The sequence below is a fragment of the Leuresthes tenuis genome, unplaced genomic scaffold (genome assembly GCF_036924035.1).
Source record: "Leuresthes tenuis unplaced genomic scaffold, fLeuTen1.0.hap1 SCAF_17, whole genome shotgun sequence".
Lineage (NCBI taxonomy): Eukaryota > Metazoa > Chordata > Actinopteri > Atheriniformes > Atherinopsidae > Leuresthes > Leuresthes tenuis.
The window spans coordinates 29,299,791-29,318,725 of NW_027325371.1; the positions used below are offsets into that span (position 1 = coordinate 29,299,791).

The window sequence follows — 18,935 nt, forward strand, 5'->3', positions numbered from 1 at the left end:
CCTACTTGCAGCTGAATACTTCCGCTCCACCTTGTAGGTATGTATGGTTGGCATTTGCACCTCTTTTTATACTGATTGCTGAAGATTAAGTTGTACTTTCTCAAACTACAACTTTTTTTTATTTGTTGAAACTTGATTTGAAGTGGATAAATAAGGAGGACAAACAGTTTTAAGTCAGGCTGATAGAAGGAATTAATTTTATAGCAAAATCTGTACTTCGTCATATGTCGAGAGATGCTTATTGCTGAAGAAGTTCTTTCTCATTCTACAAAGTACAACGTTGTTTATCGTTGAAACTTGATTAGACATGAATAAATATGAAGGACAAAGCAGTCTTAACTTGGTTTGAGTTAATGAATTCGTTTTATAGGAGAATCCGAATTCGTGCATAACTCATAAAATAGAGCTTATTTTCGGATTCCTGAAGAATGATTCTGGTTCTTTCTAATAATACAAAGTTTGTTGTTTATTGTTGAAACTTCATCAGAAGTGAAGAAATAAATGAATGCCTATCAACAAATTGACCTTCTGTTGACCTTCGGGGAGGTGAGTATCTTCACTAGACTCACCTGTCTGCTCTTCCTCCTCATTTAGCGTAGCTCCACCCTCTGCCTGTGAATTCTCACAGACTTCAACACTGAGTGGTGAGGCCTCTACAGGCCCCTCCCCTTTTTGCTCCTCACTTCCAATCCAAGCTTTTGGCGGGAAGTTTGAATTTATTGGGTCAACCTCTTCACTTTGTTCACCAACTGCCACCTTTGGTCCTTCTCTTTGTTGGCTTGACTGTGGCTTTACCGTCTTTAATTTGTTGGCAAAAGATTTAGGGCAATCTCTGAAGAGGTGATTTAATTCTCCACAGAGATTACATTTCCTGCCATTTGGACACTCTCCAAAAGTTTGCCCAATTTCTCTGCTCTTCCCACATAACACCTTGGTACAAGCCTCAACCAGGTGCCCATGCTCACCACACTTGCGGCAGAACTTGGGCTGCCCCTGGTAGTGGATGTAACCTCGGTTTTCAAGGTGGCCAGAGTGTCGCCCACCCGCTGCACTGAGCACTCTTCAGCCCTTTTAAATGGTATAACTTTGCACTCCCGCACGCTCCAGCAAGCACCATTCAAGCAACAACTTTGCACTCCAGCTTCGAACATCGGCACAGTCGCAACAAGTAAGGCGACTCTACTCAGAGAAGTCACTCTGCACAGTAACAAGATTTCTTTTGCACAGACAGAAAGGGCTTCACCCGCAAAGGTAAAGCCTGCCAAAAATAGAAACAACTCATTAGTGCTGCTCTCCACAGAAATCTTTAGTAAAAGGCGAAAGACTTGTACGTTATGAAGAGAAACCAGAGTACGATTATCCGTCACTGCGGGAGCAGGGCATCAGGCTTGTTGGCATAGCCACCTTCCCCATGGTGAGCTTTGCTTGGTTGAGACGCTTGCTCCCCCCCCCCCCTTGCTCCTCGGCTGACCAAGTAGGAACAATCGGGCCCTATTCGATGGCTGCCTTGTCTTTTACTCTGTGCAAAAGACAAGGCAGCAACAAAAACACCACGAGAATCCCGTATTGAGGCTTTGTTCTGACCGCTCATTCGGGGTCGCATTTCTTTCAAGCAATTCTCCTGGTTAGCCCACACTCGGCTCGCTCCCATAGCCGTGTTAAAGTCTACTTCGCATTCACTCTCTTTTCCCATCAGACTCTTAGGATTTTATCTATAAAATGAATTCCTTCACTCAAACTATGTGAAAACTGCTTTGTCCTTAATATTTACCATGTCTAGAAAGATTTAAACAAAAAAAACAACGTTGTACTTTGCAGTAAAAGAAAGAGCAAATCTAAAGTTTCAGGAATCCAAGAATAAGCTTACTTTCATGAGTTCTTCACGATTTCGGATTTTGCTATAAAATGAATTCCTTCACTCAAACTAAATTAAAACTGCTAAACCGCTAATCTGTTATATGTAAGGCAGATGTCAAATTCACCGAAATAGGATCAAAGGGTATTCGGCCAATCGAGCTGTAGCAACTTCGGTAAAAGAGTATAAGTTGAAGAGTTTGTGAATAAAGGTGTGCGCACACATAGTGTGCTGTACGAAAATAGGCAGGGAGCAATGCCGGCTGGGGTATATGTTCTTGTATGTTGTCTGACTGTTTGATTTGAATGTGTTGTGTAAGTGTCCTGTTGAATGTTACATGTTTGGGCTTTGACACGCTTCACTGTGGTTGTTAACTGTGTGGTGTGTCCTGAAATGTTATATGTTTGGGCTGTGTGACATGCTTAATGCTTGTCAGTAGCTACCCACTTATTCATATACTATCAAAGTATGTCCGGACTTCTTATGTTGTCAGTTCCCATCAAAAGCGGAAGCGGAGGTCTTCGGATGCAAGTGGGTGTGAATATCCCACCATACAAGTATGGTGGAGAGGAAGCTGTGAATGGCCGACCATAGTAAAAGGCGGGTGAGAGAAGGTGCGAATGCCTAACCATACATCATCAAAAGAGGGAGCGGAGGTGTTCCGCTGTAAGACGGTGTGAATGTCCGACCATAGATGGTAAAAAGCGGGTAAGAAAAGGTTAAATTACCCGACTGTACACAATCAAAAGAGGGAGCGGAGTTGTTCAGCTAAGAGAAGGTGTGAAAGTCCGACCTTGGTTTGTAAAAAGCGGGTAAGAAAAGGTTCGTATGCCCGAATATACACCATCAAAAGCGGAAGCGGAGGTGTTCGGCTGCAAGATATTGTGAACGTCCGACCAAAGTTTGTAAAAAGCAGTTAAGAAAAGGTTCGAATATCTAACCAAACATAATCAAAAGCGGGAGCAGAGCTGTTCGACTGGAAGTAGGTGTGAATGTCAGATCATAATTTGCAAAAAGCTGATGAGAAAGGGTGAGAATGCCCGACTATACATCATCAAATGCGGGAGCGGAGTTGTTCGGCTGTGAGTAGGTGTGAATCTCCGACCATAATTGCTGAAAAATGTGTTAGAATAGGTAAAAATGCCGGTCCATACATCATCAAAAGCGAGAGAGGTTGTGTTCGGCTGCAAGTAGGTGTGAATGTCCAGCCATAATTACTCACAAACGGGTAAGAAAAGGTAGTATTGCCAGACCATATATGTTCAAAACAGGGAGCGGAGGTGGTTCAGCTGCAAGAAGGTTTGAATGTCCGACTAAAGTTCAAATATATTAAAGAAAGCGGGAGGAGAGGTCTTCGGATGAGAGTGGTTGAAAATTTCCAACCATAATGTATAAAATGCGGCGAAAAAAAGGTGTGATAGAACACTAAAAGGTGGAGCGGAAGTGTTCGGCTGCAAGAAGGTGTGAATATCCGACTATATTTGGTGAAAAGCAGGTGAAGCAAGGTCTGAATGCCCAACCTTACATCATCAAAAGCGAGATCAGAGGTGTTTGGCTGCAAGAAGGCCATAGTTTGCCAAAAGCGGGTAAGGTGCGAATGTCCGACTAAATTCAATCAACAAAATTTGGGGCAGAGGTCTTCGGATGCAAGTGGGTGTGAATATCCAACCATACAAGTATGGTGGAGAGGAAGCTGTGAATAGCCGACCATAGTTTGGAAAAAGCGGGTAAGAAAAGGTTTGAATACCCGAACATACACCATCAAAAGAGGGAGCGGAGGTGTTCCGCTGTACGAAGGTGTGAATGTCCGACCATAGTTGGTAAAAAGCGGGTAAGAAAAGGTTAAAATACCCGACTGTACACAATCAATAGAGGGAGCGGAGTTGTTCGGCTACTAAAAGGTGTGAAAGTCCGACCCTGGTTTGTAAAAAGCGGGTAAGAAAAGGTTCGAATGCCCGAACATACACCAACAAAAGAGGGAGCGGAGGTGTTCGGCTGCAAGAAGGTGTGAACGTCCGACCAAAGTTTGTAAAAAAGCAGTTAAGAAAAGGTTCGAATATCTAACCAAACATAATCAAAAGCGGGAGCAGAGCTGTTCGACTGCAAGTAGGTGTGAATGTCAGAGAATAATTTGCAAAAAGCTGATGAGAAAGGGTGAGAAATCCCGACTATACACCATCAAATGCGGTAGCGGAGTTGTTCGGCTGTGAGTAGGTGTGATTCTCCAACCATAATTGCTGAAAAATGTGTTAGAAAAGGTAAGAATGCCGGTCCATACATCATCAAAAGCGGGAGAGGTGGTGTTCGGCTGCAAGTAGGTGTGAATGTCCATTAATAATTGCTTTAAAACATGAAAGAAAATTTTCGAATATCAAACCTTACATGATCATTAGCGGGAGAGGAGGTGTTCAGCTGCAAGAAGATGTGAATATCCACCCATAATTACTGAAAAATGGGTAGGAAAAGATGCGAATGTCCAACCATAAATCATCAAAAGCAGGAGTGGAGTTGTTCAGCTACAAGAAGGTATGAAAGTCCAACCATGGTTTGTAAAAAGCGGGTAAGAGAAGGTTCGAATACCCGAATATATACCATCAAAAGCGGAAGTGGGGGTGTTCGGCTGCAAGAAGGTGTGAACGTCCGACCAAATATTGTAAAAAGCAGTTAAGAAAAGGTTTGAATATCCAACCGAACATAATCAAAAGCGGGAGCAGAGCTGTTCGACTGCAAGTAGGTGTGAATGTCAGATCATAATTGCTGAAAAATGTGATAGAAAAGACTAGAATGCCAGACAATACATCATCAAAAGCGGGAGAGGTGGTTTTTCGGCTGCAAGTAGGTGTGAATGTCCAGCCATAATTACTCACAAACGGGGGAAGAAAAGGTAGTATTTCCAGACCACACATGATCAAAACAGGGAATGGAGGTGGTTCAGCTGCAAGGTGTGAATGTCTGACTAAAGTTTGTAAAAACCGTGTAAGACAAGGGGCGAATGCCCGACAATGTATGATCAAAAGAGGGAGCGGAGGTTTTCGGCTGCAAGGTCTGAATGTCCAACCATAATTTGTAAAAATCGGGGAAGAAAAGGCTCGAAAGCCCGACTATACACCATCAAAAGCGGGAGCAGAGGTGTTCAGGTGCAAGCAGGTCTGAATGTCCAACCAATAATTACTGAAAAATGGGTAAGAAAAGGTGCGAATGCCAAATCATACATCATCAAAAGCAGGAGCGGATGTGTTCGGCTACAAGAAGGTTTGAATGTCCAACCATAGTAAGTAATAGGCGGGTAAGAAAAGGCTCGAATGCCCGACTATATACCATCAAAAGCGGAAGCGGAGGTGTTCGGCTGCAAGACGGTGTGAACGTCCGACCAAAGTTTGTAAAAAGCAGTTAAGAAAATGTTCGAATATCCAACCAAACATAATCAAAAGCGGGAGCAGAGCTGTTCGACTGCAAGTAGGTGTGAATATCAGATCATAATTTGCAAAAGCTGATGAGAAAGGGTGAGAATGCCCGACTATACACCATCAAATGCGGGAGCGGAGTTGTTCGGCTGTGAGTAGGTGTGAATCTCCGACCATAATTGCTGAAAAATGTGTTAGAAAAGGTAAGAATGCCGGTCCATACATCATCAAAAGCGAGAGAGGTTGTGTTCGGCTGTAAGTAGGTGTGAATGTCCAGCCATAATTACTCACAAACGGGTAAGAAAAGGTACTATTGCCAGACCATATAAAGTTTGTAAAAAGCGGGTAAGACAAGGTGTGAATTCCCGACAATGTATGATCAAAAGAGGAGTGGAGGTTTTCGGCTGCAAGAAGGTGTGAATATCCGACTATATTTGGTGAAAAGCAGGTGAAGCAAGGTCTGAATGCCCAACCTTACATCATCAAAAGCGAGATCAGAGGTGTTTGGCTGCAAGAAGGCCATAGTTTGCCAAAAGCGGGTAAGGTGCGAATGTCCGACTAAATATCAACAAAATTTGGGGCAGAGGTCTTCGGATGCAAGTGGGTGTGAATATCCAACCATACAAGTATGGTGGAGAGGAAGCTGTGAATAGCCGACCATAGTTTGGAAAAAGCGGGTAAGAAAAGGTTTGAATACCCGAACATACACCATCAAAAGAGGGAGCGGAGGTGTTCCGCTGTACGAAGGTGTGAATGTCCGACCATAGTTGGTAAAAAGCGGGTAAGAAAAGGTTAAAATACCCGACTGTACACAATCAATAGAGGGAGCGGAGTTGTTCGGCTACTAAAAGGTGTGAAAGTCCGACCCTGGTTTGTAAAAAGCGGGTAAGAAAAGGTTCGAATGCCCGAACATACACCAACAAAAGAGGGAGCGGAGGTGTTCGGCTGCAAGAAGGTGTGAACGTCCGACCAAAGTTTGTAAAAAAGCAGTTAAGAAAAGGTTCGAATATCTAACCAAACATAATCAAAAGCGGGAGCAGAGCTGTTCGACTGCAAGTAGGTGTGAATGTCAGAGAATAATTTGCAAAAAGCTGATGAGAAAGGGTGAGAAATCCCGACTATACACCATCAAATGCGGTAGCGGAGTTGTTCGGCTGTGAGTAGGTGTGATTCTCCAACCATAATTGCTGAAAAATGTGTTAGAAAAGGTAAGAATGCCGGTCCATACATCATCAAAAGCGGGAGAGGTGGTGTTCGGCTGCAAGTAGGTGTGAATGTCCATTAATAATTGCTTTAAAACATGAAAGAAAATTTTCGAATATCAAACCTTACATGATCATTAGCGGGAGAGGAGGTGTTCAGCTGCAAGAAGATGTGAATATCCACCCATAATTACTGAAAAATGGGTAGGAAAAGATGCGAATGTCCAACCATAAATCATCAAAAGCAGGAGTGGAGTTGTTCAGCTACAAGAAGGTATGAAAGTCCAACCATGGTTTGTAAAAAGCGGGTAAGAGAAGGTTCGAATACCCGAATATATACCATCAAAAGCGGAAGTGGGGGTGTTCGGCTGCAAGAAGGTGTGAACGTCCGACCAAATATTGTAAAAAGCAGTTAAGAAAAGGTTTGAATATCCAACCGAACATAATCAAAAGCGGGAGCAGAGCTGTTCGACTGCAAGTAGGTGTGAATGTCAGATCATAATTGCTGAAAAATGTGATAGAAAAGACTAGAATGCCAGACAATACATCATCAAAAGCGGGAGAGGTGGTTTTTCGGCTGCAAGTAGGTGTGAATGTCCAGCCATAATTACTCACAAACGGGGGAAGAAAAGGTAGTATTTCCAGACCACACATGATCAAAACAGGGAATGGAGGTGGTTCAGCTGCAAGGTGTGAATGTCTGACTAAAGTTTGTAAAAACCGTGTAAGACAAGGGGCGAATGCCCGACAATGTATGATCAAAAGAGGGAGCGGAGGTTTTCGGCTGCAAGGTCTGAATGTCCAACCATAATTTGTAAAAATCGGGGAAGAAAAGGCTCGAAAGCCCGACTATACACCATCAAAAGCGGGAGCAGAGGTGTTCAGGTGCAAGCAGGTCTGAATGTCCAACCAATAATTACTGAAAAATGGGTAAGAAAAGGTGCGAATGCCAAATCATACATCATCAAAAGCAGGAGCGGATGTGTTCGGCTACAAGAAGGTTTGAATGTCCAACCATAGTAAGTAATAGGCGGGTAAGAAAAGGCTCGAATGCCCGACTATATACCATCAAAAGCGGAAGCGGAGGTGTTCGGCTGCAAGACGGTGTGAACGTCCGACCAAAGTTTGTAAAAAGCAGTTAAGAAAATGTTCGAATATCCAACCAAACATAATCAAAAGCGGGAGCAGAGCTGTTCGACTGCAAGTAGGTGTGAATATCAGATCATAATTTGCAAAAAGCTGATGAGAAAGGGTGAGAATGCCCGACTATACACCATCAAATGCGGGAGCGGAGTTGTTCGGCTGTGAGTAGGTGTGAATCTCCGACCATAATTGCTGAAAAATGTGTTAGAAAAGGTAAGAATGCCGGTCCATACATCATCAAAAGCGAGAGAGGTTGTGTTCGGCTGTAAGTAGGTGTGAATGTCCATTAATAATTGCTTTAAAACATGAAAGGAAATTTTCGAATATCAAACCTTACATGATCATTAGCGGGAGAGGAGGTGTTCAGCTGCAAGAAGATGTGAATATCCACCCATAATTACTGAAAAATGGGTAGGAAAAGATGCGAATGTCCAACCATAAATCATCAAAAGCAGGAGTGGAGTTGTTCAGCTACAAGAAGGTATGAAAGTCCAACCATGGTTTGTAAAAAGCGGGTAAGAAAAGGTTCGAATACCCGAATATATACCATCAAAAGCGGAAGCGGAGGTGTTCGGCTGCAAGAAGGTGTGAACGTCCGACCAAAGTTTGTAAAAAGCAGTTAAGAAAAGGTTTGAATATCCAACCGAACATAATCAAAAGCGGGAGCAGAGCTGTTCGACTGCAAGTAGGTGTGAATGTCAGATCATAATTGCTGAAAAATGTGATAGAAAAGACTAGAATGCCGGACAATACATCATCAAAAGCGGGAGAGGTGGTTTTTCGGCTGCAAGTAGGTGTGAATGTCCAGCCATAATCACTCACAAATGGGGGAAGAAAAGGTAGTATTTCCAGACCACACATGATCAAAACAGGGAATGGAGGTGGTTCAGCTGCAAGGTGTGAATGTCTGACTAAAGTTTGTAAAAACCGTGTAAGACAAGGGGCGAATGCCCGACAATGTATGATCAAAAGAGGGAGCGGAGGTTTTCGGCTGCAAGGTCTGAATGTCCAACCACAATTTGTAAAAATCGGGGAAGAAAAGGCTCGAAAGCCCGACTATACACCATCAAAAGCGGGAGCAGAGGTGTTCAGGTGGAAGAAGGTCTGAATATCCGACCAAAAATTAATGAAAAATGGGTAAGAAAAGGTGCAAATGCCAAATAATACATCATCAAAAGCAGGAGCGGATGTGTTCGGCTACAAGAAGGTTTGAATGTCCAACCATAGTAAGTAATAGGCGGGTAAGAAAAGGCTCGAATGCCCGACTATATACCATCAAAAGCGGAAGCGGAGGTGTTCGGCTGCAAGACGGTGTGAACGTCCGACCAAAGTTTGTAAAAAGCAGTTAAGAAAATGTTCGAATATCCAACCAAACATAATCAAAAGCGGGAGCAGAGCTGTTCGACTGCAAGTAGGTGTGAATATCAGATCATAATTTGCAAAAAGCTGTTGAGAAAGGGTGAGAATGCCCGACTATACACTATCAAATGTGGGAGCGGAGTTGTTCAGCTGTGAGTAGGTGTGATTCTACAACCATAATTGCTGAAAAATGTGTTAGAAAAGGTAAGAATGCCGGACCATATATCACCAAAAGCGGGAGAGGTTGTGTTCGGCTGCAAGTAGGTGTGAATGTCCAGCCATAATTACTCACAAACGGGTAAGAAAGGGTACTATTGCCAGACCATATAAAGTTTGTAAAAAGCGGGTAAGACAAGGTGTGAATTCCCGACAATGTATGATCAAAAGAGGAGTGGAGGTTTTCGGCTGCAAGAAGGTCTGAATGTCCACCCATAATTACTGAAAAATGGGTAAGAAAAGGTGGGAAAGCCCAACCGCACATGATCATAAGTGGATGAGAAGGTGTTCGACTGCAAGTAGGTGTGAATGTAAGATCATAATTTGTAAAAAGCGGGTAAGAAAAGGTAAGAATGCCCAACCATAAATTATCAAAAGCGGCAGCAGAGTTTCGACTGGTATTTATCAATGTCTAGATAGATTTCAACAAAAAACAACGTTGTACTTTGCAGTAAAAGAAAGTGCAAATCAAAAGTTTTAGGAATCCGAGAATAAGCTTATTTTCATGAGTTCTGCACGATTTCGGATTTTATGTATAAAATGAATTCCTTCACGCAAACTAAGTTAACACTGCTTTGTCATTCATATGTACCCATTTCTACATATATTTCAAGCATAAACTTCCTCATACTACCCTGAATGAGAAAGAGCAACACTTGTGATTAAGCCATACGCCCCTTTTGAGGAGTTCTGCATGGTTTGGGATTTTATCTATAAAATTAATTCCTTCACTCAAACTATGTTAAAACGGCTTTTACCTTCATATTTATCAATGTCTCGATAGATTTAAACAAAAAAACAACGTTGTACTTTGCAATAAAAGAAAGAGCAAATCAAAAGTTTTAGGAATCCGAGAATAAGCTTATTTTCATGAGTTCTGCACGATTTCGGATTTTATGTATAAAATGAATTCATTCACTCAAACCAAGTTAAAACTGCTTTTTCCTTCATATTTATTAATGTCTAGATCGACTTCAACAAAGAACAACATTGTATTTTGCAGTAGAAGAAAGAGCAAAACTGAAGGATCAGGAATCCGAGAATAAGCTTCTTTTCATACGTTCTGCATGATTTGGGATTTTATGTATAAAATTAATTCCTTCACTCAAACTAAGTTAACACTGCTTTGTCCTTCATATGTACCCATTTCTACATATATTTCAAGCATAAACTTCCTCATACTACCCTGAATGAGAAAGAGCCACACTTGTGATTAAGCCATACGCCCCTTTTGAGGAGTTCTGCATGATTTGGGATTTTATCTATAAAATCAATTCCTTCACTCAAACTATGTTAAAACGGCTTTTACCTTCATATTTATCAATGTCTCGATAGATTTAAAAAAAAAAACAACGTTGTACTTTGCAGTAAAAGAAAGAGCCAATCAAAAGTTTTAGGAATCCGAGAATAAGCTTATTTTCATGAGTTCTGCACGATTTCGGATTTTATGTATAAAATGAATTCATTCACTCAAACCAAGTTAAAACTGCTTTTTCATTCATATTTATCAATGTCTAGATCGACTTCAACAAAGAACAACATTGTATTTTGCAGTAGAAGAAAGAGCAAAACTGAAGGATCAGGAATCCGAGAATAAGCTTATTTTCTTATGGGCAAGTGGGAACTGCTTTGTCCTTCGTATTTATCAAGGTGTAGATGGATTTCAACTTCTTCTACTGCAAAGTCCAATGTTTTTCTTTGTTGAAGTCGATCTAGACATTGATGAATATGGAAGGACAAAGCAGTTTTAACTTGGTTTGAGCAAAGCAATTCATTTTATAGCAAAATCCGAAATCGTGCAGAACTCATGAAAGCAGGCTTATACTCGGATTCCTGAAACTTTAGATTTGCTCTTTCTTTTACTGCAAAGTACAACGTTGTTTTTTTTGTTTAAATCTTTCTAGACATGGTAAATATGAAGGACAAATCAGTTTTAACATAGTTTGAGTGAAGTAATGCATTTTATAAGCAAAATCCCAAATCATGCAAAACTCACGAAAAGCTTTTTCTCGCTTTTCACTGCTTTTTACAAACTTTGGTCGGACGTTCACACCTTCTTGCATCCGAACACCTCCGCTTCCGCTTTTGATGATGTATATTCGGGCATTCGAACCTTTTATTACCCGCTTTTTACAAACCATTGTTGGACTTTCACACCTTCTTGCAGCCGAACACCACCTCTCCCGCTTTTGATGATATATGGTCCAGTATTCTTACCTTTTCTAACACATTTTTCAGCAATTATGGTCGGACATTCACGCCTACTCACAGCTGGACACCTCCGCTCCCGCTTTTGATCATACAATGTCGGGACATCGCTCCTTGTCTTACCAGCTTTTTACAAACTTTAGTCGAACATTCACACCTTCTTGCAGCTGAACACCTCCGCTCCCGCTTTTGATGATGTATAGTCGGGCTTTCGAGCCTTTTCTTACCCGGTTTTTACAAATTATGGTTGGACATTCAGACCTTGCAGCCGAACACCTCCGCTCTCTCTTTTGATCATACATTGTCGGGCATTCGCACCTTGTCTTACCCGCTTTTTACAAACTATAGTCAGACATTCACACCTTGCAGCTGAACCTCCGCTCCCTGTTTTGATCATGTATGGTCTGGCAATACTACCTTTTCTTCCCCCGTTTGTGAGTAATTATGGCTGGACATTCACACCTACTTGCAGTCGAACAGCTCTGCTCCCGCTTTTGATTATGTTTGGTTGGATATTCGAACCTTTTCTTAACTGCTTTTTACAAACCATGGTCGTACTTTCACACCGTCTTGTAGCCGAACAACTCCGCTCTCGCTATTGATTTTGTACAGTCGGGTATTTTAACCTTTTCTTACCCGCTTTTTACCAACTATGGTCGGACATTCACACCGTCTTACAGCGGAACACCTCCGCTCCCGCTTTTTATGGTGTATAGTCGGGCATTTGAACCTTTTCTTACCCGCTATTTACAAACTATGGTAGGACATTCAAACTTTCGTGTATCCGAAAACCTCCGCTCTCTCTTTTGATCATACATTGTCGGACATTCGCACCTTTTCTTACCGGCTTTTTACAAACCATGGTCGGACTGTCACACCTTCTTGTAGCCGAACACATCCGCTCCCGCTATTGATTGTGTACAGTCGGGTATATTAACCTTTTCTTACCCGCTTTTTACCAAGTATGGTTGGACATTCACACCTTCGTACAGCGGAACACATCCGCTCCCTCTTTTGATGGTGTATGTTCGGGCATTCAAACCTTTTCTTACCCGCTTTTTCCAAACTATGGTCGGCTATTCACAGCTTCCTCTCCACCCACCATACTTGTATGGTGGGATATTAACACCCACTTGCATCCGAAGACCTCCGCCCCAAATTTTGTTGATATTTAGTCGGACATTCGCACCTTACCCGCTTTTGGCAAACTATGGCCTTCTTGCAGCCAAACAACTCTGATCTTGCTTTTGATGATGTAAGGTTGGGCATTCAGACCTTGCTTCACCTGCTTTTCACCAAATATAGTCGGACATTCACACCTTCTTGCAGCCGAACACTTCCGCTCCACCTTTTAGTGTTCTATCACACCTTTTTTTTCACCGCATTTTATACATTATGGTTGGAAATTTTCAACCACTCTCATCCGAAGACCTCTCCTCCCGCTTTTGTTAATATATTTGAACTTTAGTTTGACATTCAAACCTTCTTGCAGCTGAACCACCTCCGCTCCCTGTTTTGATCATATATGGTCTGGCTACTACCTTTTCTTACCCGTTTGTGAGTAATTATGGCTGGACATTCACACCTACTTGCAGTCGAACACAACCTCTCTCGCTTTTGATGATGTATGGACCGGCATTTTTACCTTTTCTAACACATTTTTCAGCAATTATGGTCGGAGATTCACACCTACTCACAGCCGAACAACTCCGCTCCCGCTTTTGATGATGTATAGTCGGGCATTCTCACCCTTTCTCATCAGCTTTTTGCAAATTATGATCTGACATTCACACCTACTTGCAGTCGAACAGCTCTGCTCCCGCTTTTGATTATGTTTGGATGGATATTCGAACCTTTTCTTAACTTCTTTTTACATATTTTGGTTGGACGTTCACACCTTCTTGTAGCCGAACACTTCCACTCCTGCTTTTGATGATGTATGGTTGGGCATTCACACCTTTTTTTTGCCCATTTTTCAGGAATTATGGGTGGACATTCACACCTTGCAGCTGAACACCTCCTATCCCACTTATGATCATGTGCGGTTTGATTTTCGAAAAGTTTCTTTCATGTTTTCTAGCAATTATTGATGGACATGTAGACCTTCTTGCAGCTGAACACCTCCGCTCCCGCTTTTGATCATACATTGTCAGGCATTCGCACCTTGTCTTACCCACTTTTTACAAACTTTAGTCGAACAGTCACACCTTTTTGCAGCCGAACACCACCTCTCCCGCTTTTGATGATGTATGGTCCAGCATTCTTACCTTTTCTAACACATTCTTCAGCAATTATGGTCGGACATTCACACCTACTCAGAGCCGAACACCTCCGCTCCCGCATTTGATGGTGTATAGTCGGGCATTCTCACCCTTTCTCATCAGCTTTTTACAAATTATGATCTGACATTCACACCTGCTTTTGATAATGTATTGTTAGGCATTCGCACCTTTTTTTTTACCCATTTTTCATGAATTATGGGTGGACATTCACACCTTCTTGCAGCCGAACACCTCCTCTCCCGCTTATGATCATGTGCGGTTTGATATTCGAAAATTTACTTTCTTGTTTTAAAGCAATTATTGATGGACATTCAAACCTTCTTTTTGATGGTGTATAGTCGGGCTTTCGAGCCTTTTCTTCCCGGTTTTTACAAACCATGGTCGGACTTTCACACCTTCTTGTAGCCGAACAACTCCGCTCCCGCTATTGATTGTGTACAGTCGGGTATTTTAACCTTTTCTTACCCGCTTTTTACCAACTATGGTCGGACATTCACACCGTCTTACAGCGGAACACCTCTATTCCCGCTTTTGATGGTGTATAGTCGGGCATTCGAACCTTTTCTTACCCGCTTTTTACAAACTATGGTGGGACATTCAAACCTTCTTGTATCCGAAAACCTCCGCTCTCTCTTTTGATCATACATTGTCGGACATTCGCACCTTTTCTTACCCGCTTTTTACAAACCATGGTCGGACTTTCACATCTTCTTGTAGCCGAACACATCCGCTCCCGCTATTGATTGTGTACAGTCGGGTATTTTAACCTTTTCTTACCCGCTTTTTACCAAGTATGGTCGGACATTCACACCTTCGTACAGCGGAACACCTCCGCTCCCTCTTCTGATGGTGTATGTTCGGGCATTCAAACCTTTTCTTACCCGCTTTTTCCAAACTATGGTCGGCTATTTACAGCTTCCTCTCCACCATACTTGTATGGTGGGATATTCACACCCACTTGCATCCGAAGACCTCCGCCCCAAATTTGGTTGATATTTAGTCGGACATTCGCACCTTACCCGCTTTTGGAAAACTATGGCCTTCTTGCAGCCAAACACCTCTGATCTCGCTTTTGATGATATAAGGTTGGGCATTCAGACCTTGCTTCACCTGCTTTTCACCAAATATAGTCGGACATTCACACCTTCTTGCAGCCGAACACTTCCGCTTTTAGTGTTCTATGAGGCATTCACATATTTTTTTTCAACGTATTTTATAGATTATGGTTGGAAATTCTCACCCACTCTCATCCGAAGACCTCTCCTCCCGCTTTTGTTAATATATAGTCGGGCATTCGAACCTTTTCTTACCCGCTTTTTACAAATTATAGTCGAACATTCACACCTACTTGCAGCTGAATACTTCCGCTCCACCTTGTAGGTATGTATGGTTGGCATTTGCACCTCTTTTTATACTGATTGCTGAAGATTAAGTTGTACTTTCTCAAACTACAACTTTTTTTTATTTGTTGAAACTTGATTTGAAGTGGATAAATAAGGAGGACAAACAGTTTTAAGTCAGGCTGATAGAAGGAATTAATTTTATAGCAAAATCTGTACTTCGTCATATGTCGAGAGATGCTTATTGCTGAAGAAGTTCTTTCTCATTCTACAAAGTACAACGTTGTTTATCGTTGAAACTTGATTAGACATGAATAAATATGAAGGACAAAGCAGTCTTAACTTGGTTTGAGTTAATGAATTCGTTTTATAGGAGAATCCGAATTCGTGCATAACTCATAAAATAGAGCTTATTTTCGGATTCCTGAAGAATGATTCTGGTTCTTTCTAATAATACAAAGTTTGTTGTTTATTGTTGAAACTTCATCAGAAGTGAAGAAATAAATGAATGCCTATCAACAAATTGACCTTCTGTTGACCTTCGGGGAGGTGAGTATCTTCACTAGACTCACCTGTCTGCTCTTCCTCCTCATTTAGCGTAGCTCCACCCTCTGCCTGTGAATTCTCACAGACTTCAACACTGAGTGGTGAGGCCTCTACAGGCCCCTCCCCTTTTTGCTCCTCACTTCCAATCCAAGCTTTTGGCGGGAAGTTTGAATTTATTGGGTCAACCTCTTCACTTTGTTCACCAACTGCCACCTTTGGTCCTTCTCTTTGTTGGCTTGACTGTGGCTTTACCGTCTTTAATTTGTTGGCAAAAGATTTAGGGCAATCTCTGAAGAGGTGATTTAATTCTCCACAGAGATTACATTTCCTGCCATTTGGACACTCTCCAAAAGTTTGCCCAATTTCTCTGCTCTTCCCACATAACACCTTGGTACAAGCCTCAACCAGGTGCCCATGCTCACCACACTTGCGGCAGAACTTGGGCTGCCCCTGGTAGTGGATGTAACCTCGGTTTTCAAGGTGGCCAGAGTGTCGCCCACCCGCTGCACTGAGCACTCTTCAGCCCTTTTAAATGGTATAACTTTGCACTCCCGCACGCTCCAGCAAGCACCATTCAAGCAACAACTTTGCACTCCAGCTTCGAACATCGGCACAGTCGCAACAAGTAAGGCGACTCTACTCAGAGAAGTCACTCTGCACAGTAACAAGATTTCTTTTGCACAGACAGAAAGGGCTTCACCCGCAAAGGTAAAGCCTGCCAAAAATAGAAACAACTCATTAGTGCTGCTCTCCACAGAAATCTTTAGTAAAAGGCGAAAGACTTGTACGTTATGAAGAGAAACCAGAGTACGATTATCCGTCACTGCGGGAGCAGGGCATCAGGCTTGTTGGCATAGCCACCTTCCCCATGGTGAGCTTTGCTTGGTTGAGACACTTGCTCCCCCCCCCCTTGCTCCTCGGCTGACCAAGTAGGAACAATCGGGCCCTATTCGATGGCTGCCATGTCTTTTACTCTGTGCAAAAGACAAGGCAGCAACAAAAACACCACGAGAATCCCGTATTGAGGCTTTGTTCTGACCGCTCATTCGGGGTCGCATTTCTTTCAAGCAATTCTCCTGGTTAGCCCACACTCGGCTCGCTCCCATAGCCGTGTTAAAGTCTACTTCGCATTCACTCTCTTTTCCCATCAGACTCTTGGGATTTTATCTATAAAATGAATTCCTTCACTCAAACTATGTGAAAACTGCTTTGTCCTTAATATTTACCATGTCTAGAAAGATTTAAACAAAAAAAACAACGTGTACTTTGCAGTAAAAGAAAGAGCAAATCTAAAGTTTCAGGAATCCGAGAATAAGCTTACTTTCATGAGTTCTTCACGATTTCGGATTTTGCTATAAAATGAATTCCTTCACTCAAACTAAATTAAAACTGCTAAACCGCTAATCTGTTATATGTAAGGCAGATGTCAAATTCACCGAAATAGGATCAAAGGGTATTCGGCCAATCGAGCTGTAGCAACTTCGGTAAAAGAGTATAAGTTGAAGAGTTTGTGAATAAAGGTGTGCGCACACATAGTGTGCTGTACGAAAATAGGCAGGGAGCAATGCCGGCTGGGGTATATGTTCTTGTATGTTGTCTGACTGTTTGATTTGAATGTGTTGTGTAAGTGTCTTGTTGAATGTTACATGTTTGGGCTTTGACACGCTTCACTGTGGTTGTTAACTGTGTGGTGTGTCCTGAAATGTTATATGTTTGGGCTGTGTGACATGCTTAATGCTTGTCAGTAGCTACCCACTTATTCATATACTATCAAAGTATGTCCGGACTTCTTATGTTGTCAGTTCCCATCAAAAGCGGAAGCGGAGGTCTTCGGATGCAAGTGGGTGTGAATATCCCACCATACAAGTATGGTGGAGAGGAAGCTGTGAATGGCCGACCATAGTAAAAGGCGGGTGAGAGAAGGTGCGAATGCCTAACCATACATCATCAAAAGAGGGAGCGGAGGTGTTCCGCTGTAAGACGGTGTGAATGTCCGACCATAGATGGTAAAAAGCGGGTAAGAAAAGGTTAAATTACCCGACTGTACACAATCAAAAGAGGGAGCGGAGTTGTTCAGCTAAGAGAAGGTGTGAAAGTCCGACCTTGGTTTGTAAAAAGCGGGTAAGAAAAGGTTCGTATGCCCGAATATACACCATCAAAAGCGGAAGCGGAGGTGTTCGGCTGCAAGATATTGTGAACGTCCGACCAAAGTTTGTAAAAAGCAGTTAAGAAAAGGTTCGAATATCTAACCAAACATAATCAAAAGCGGGAGCAGAGCTGTTCGACTGGAAGTAGGTGTGAATGTCAGATCATAATTTTCAAAAAGCTGATGAGAAAGGGTGAGAATGCCCGACTATACATCATCAAATGCGGGAGCGGAGTTGTTCGGCTGTGAGTAGGTGTGAATCTCCGACCATAATTGCTGAAAAATGTGTTAGAATAGGTAAAAATGCCGGTCCATACATCATCAAAAGCGAGAGAGGTTGTGTTCGGCTGCAAGTAGGTGTGAATGTCCAGCCATAATTACTCACAAACGGGTAAGAAAAGGTAGTATTGCCAGACCATATATGATCAAAACAGGGAGCGGAGGTGGTTCAGCTGCAAGAAGGTTTGAATGTCCGACTAAAGTTCAAATATATTAAAGAAAGCGGGAGGAGAGGTCTTCGGATGAGAGTGGTTGAAAATTTCCAACCATAATGTATAAAATGCGGTGAAAAAAAGGTGTGATAGAACACTAAAAGGTGGAGCGGAAGTGTTCAGCTGCAAGAAGGTGTGAATATCCGACTATATTTGGTGAAAAGCAGGTGAAGCAAGGTCTGAATGCCCAACCTTACATCATCAAAAGCGAGATCAGAGGTGTTTGGCTGCAAGAAGGCCATAGTTTGCCAAAAGCGGGTAAGGTGCGAATGTCCGACTAAATATCAACAAAATTTGGGGCAGAGGTCTTCGGATGCAAGTGGGTGTGAATATCCAACCATACAAGTATGGTGGAGAGGAAGCTGTGAATAGCCGACCATAGTTTGGAAAAAGCGGGTAAGAAAAGGTTTGAATACCCGAACATACACCATCAAAAGAGGGAGCGGAGGTGTTCCACTGTACGAAGGTGTGAATGTCCGACCATAGTTGGTAAAAAGCGGGTAAGAAAAGGTTAAAATACCCGACTGTACACAATCAATAGCGGGAGCGGAGTTGTTCGGCTACTAAAAGGTGTGAAAGTCCGACCCTGGTTTGTAAAAAGCGGGTAAGAAAAGGTTCGAATGCCCGAACATACACCAACAAAAGAGGGAGCGGAGGTGTTCGGCTGCAAGAAGGTGTGAACGTCCGACCAAAGTTTGTAAAAAAGCAGTTAAGAAAAGGTTCGAATATCTAACCAAACATAA

The 18,935-nt window shown here is 42.4% G+C and overlaps 2 non-coding genes across 2 annotated transcripts; both read right to left on the reverse strand.

The window, feature by feature from the left end:
* Positions 1-1,240: 1,240 nt before the first annotated feature.
* Positions 1,241-1,354, reverse strand: LOC140274284 (U5 spliceosomal RNA). The gene has a single exon (XR_011908252.1). It is a non-coding gene; the product is annotated as a U5 spliceosomal RNA (small nuclear RNA).
* Positions 1,355-16,252: 14,898 nt separating this feature from the next.
* On the reverse strand, positions 16,253-16,366 carry LOC140274285 (U5 spliceosomal RNA). Its single transcript, XR_011908253.1, has one exon. It is a non-coding gene; the product is annotated as a U5 spliceosomal RNA (small nuclear RNA).
* Positions 16,367-18,935: the final 2,569 nt, after the last annotated feature.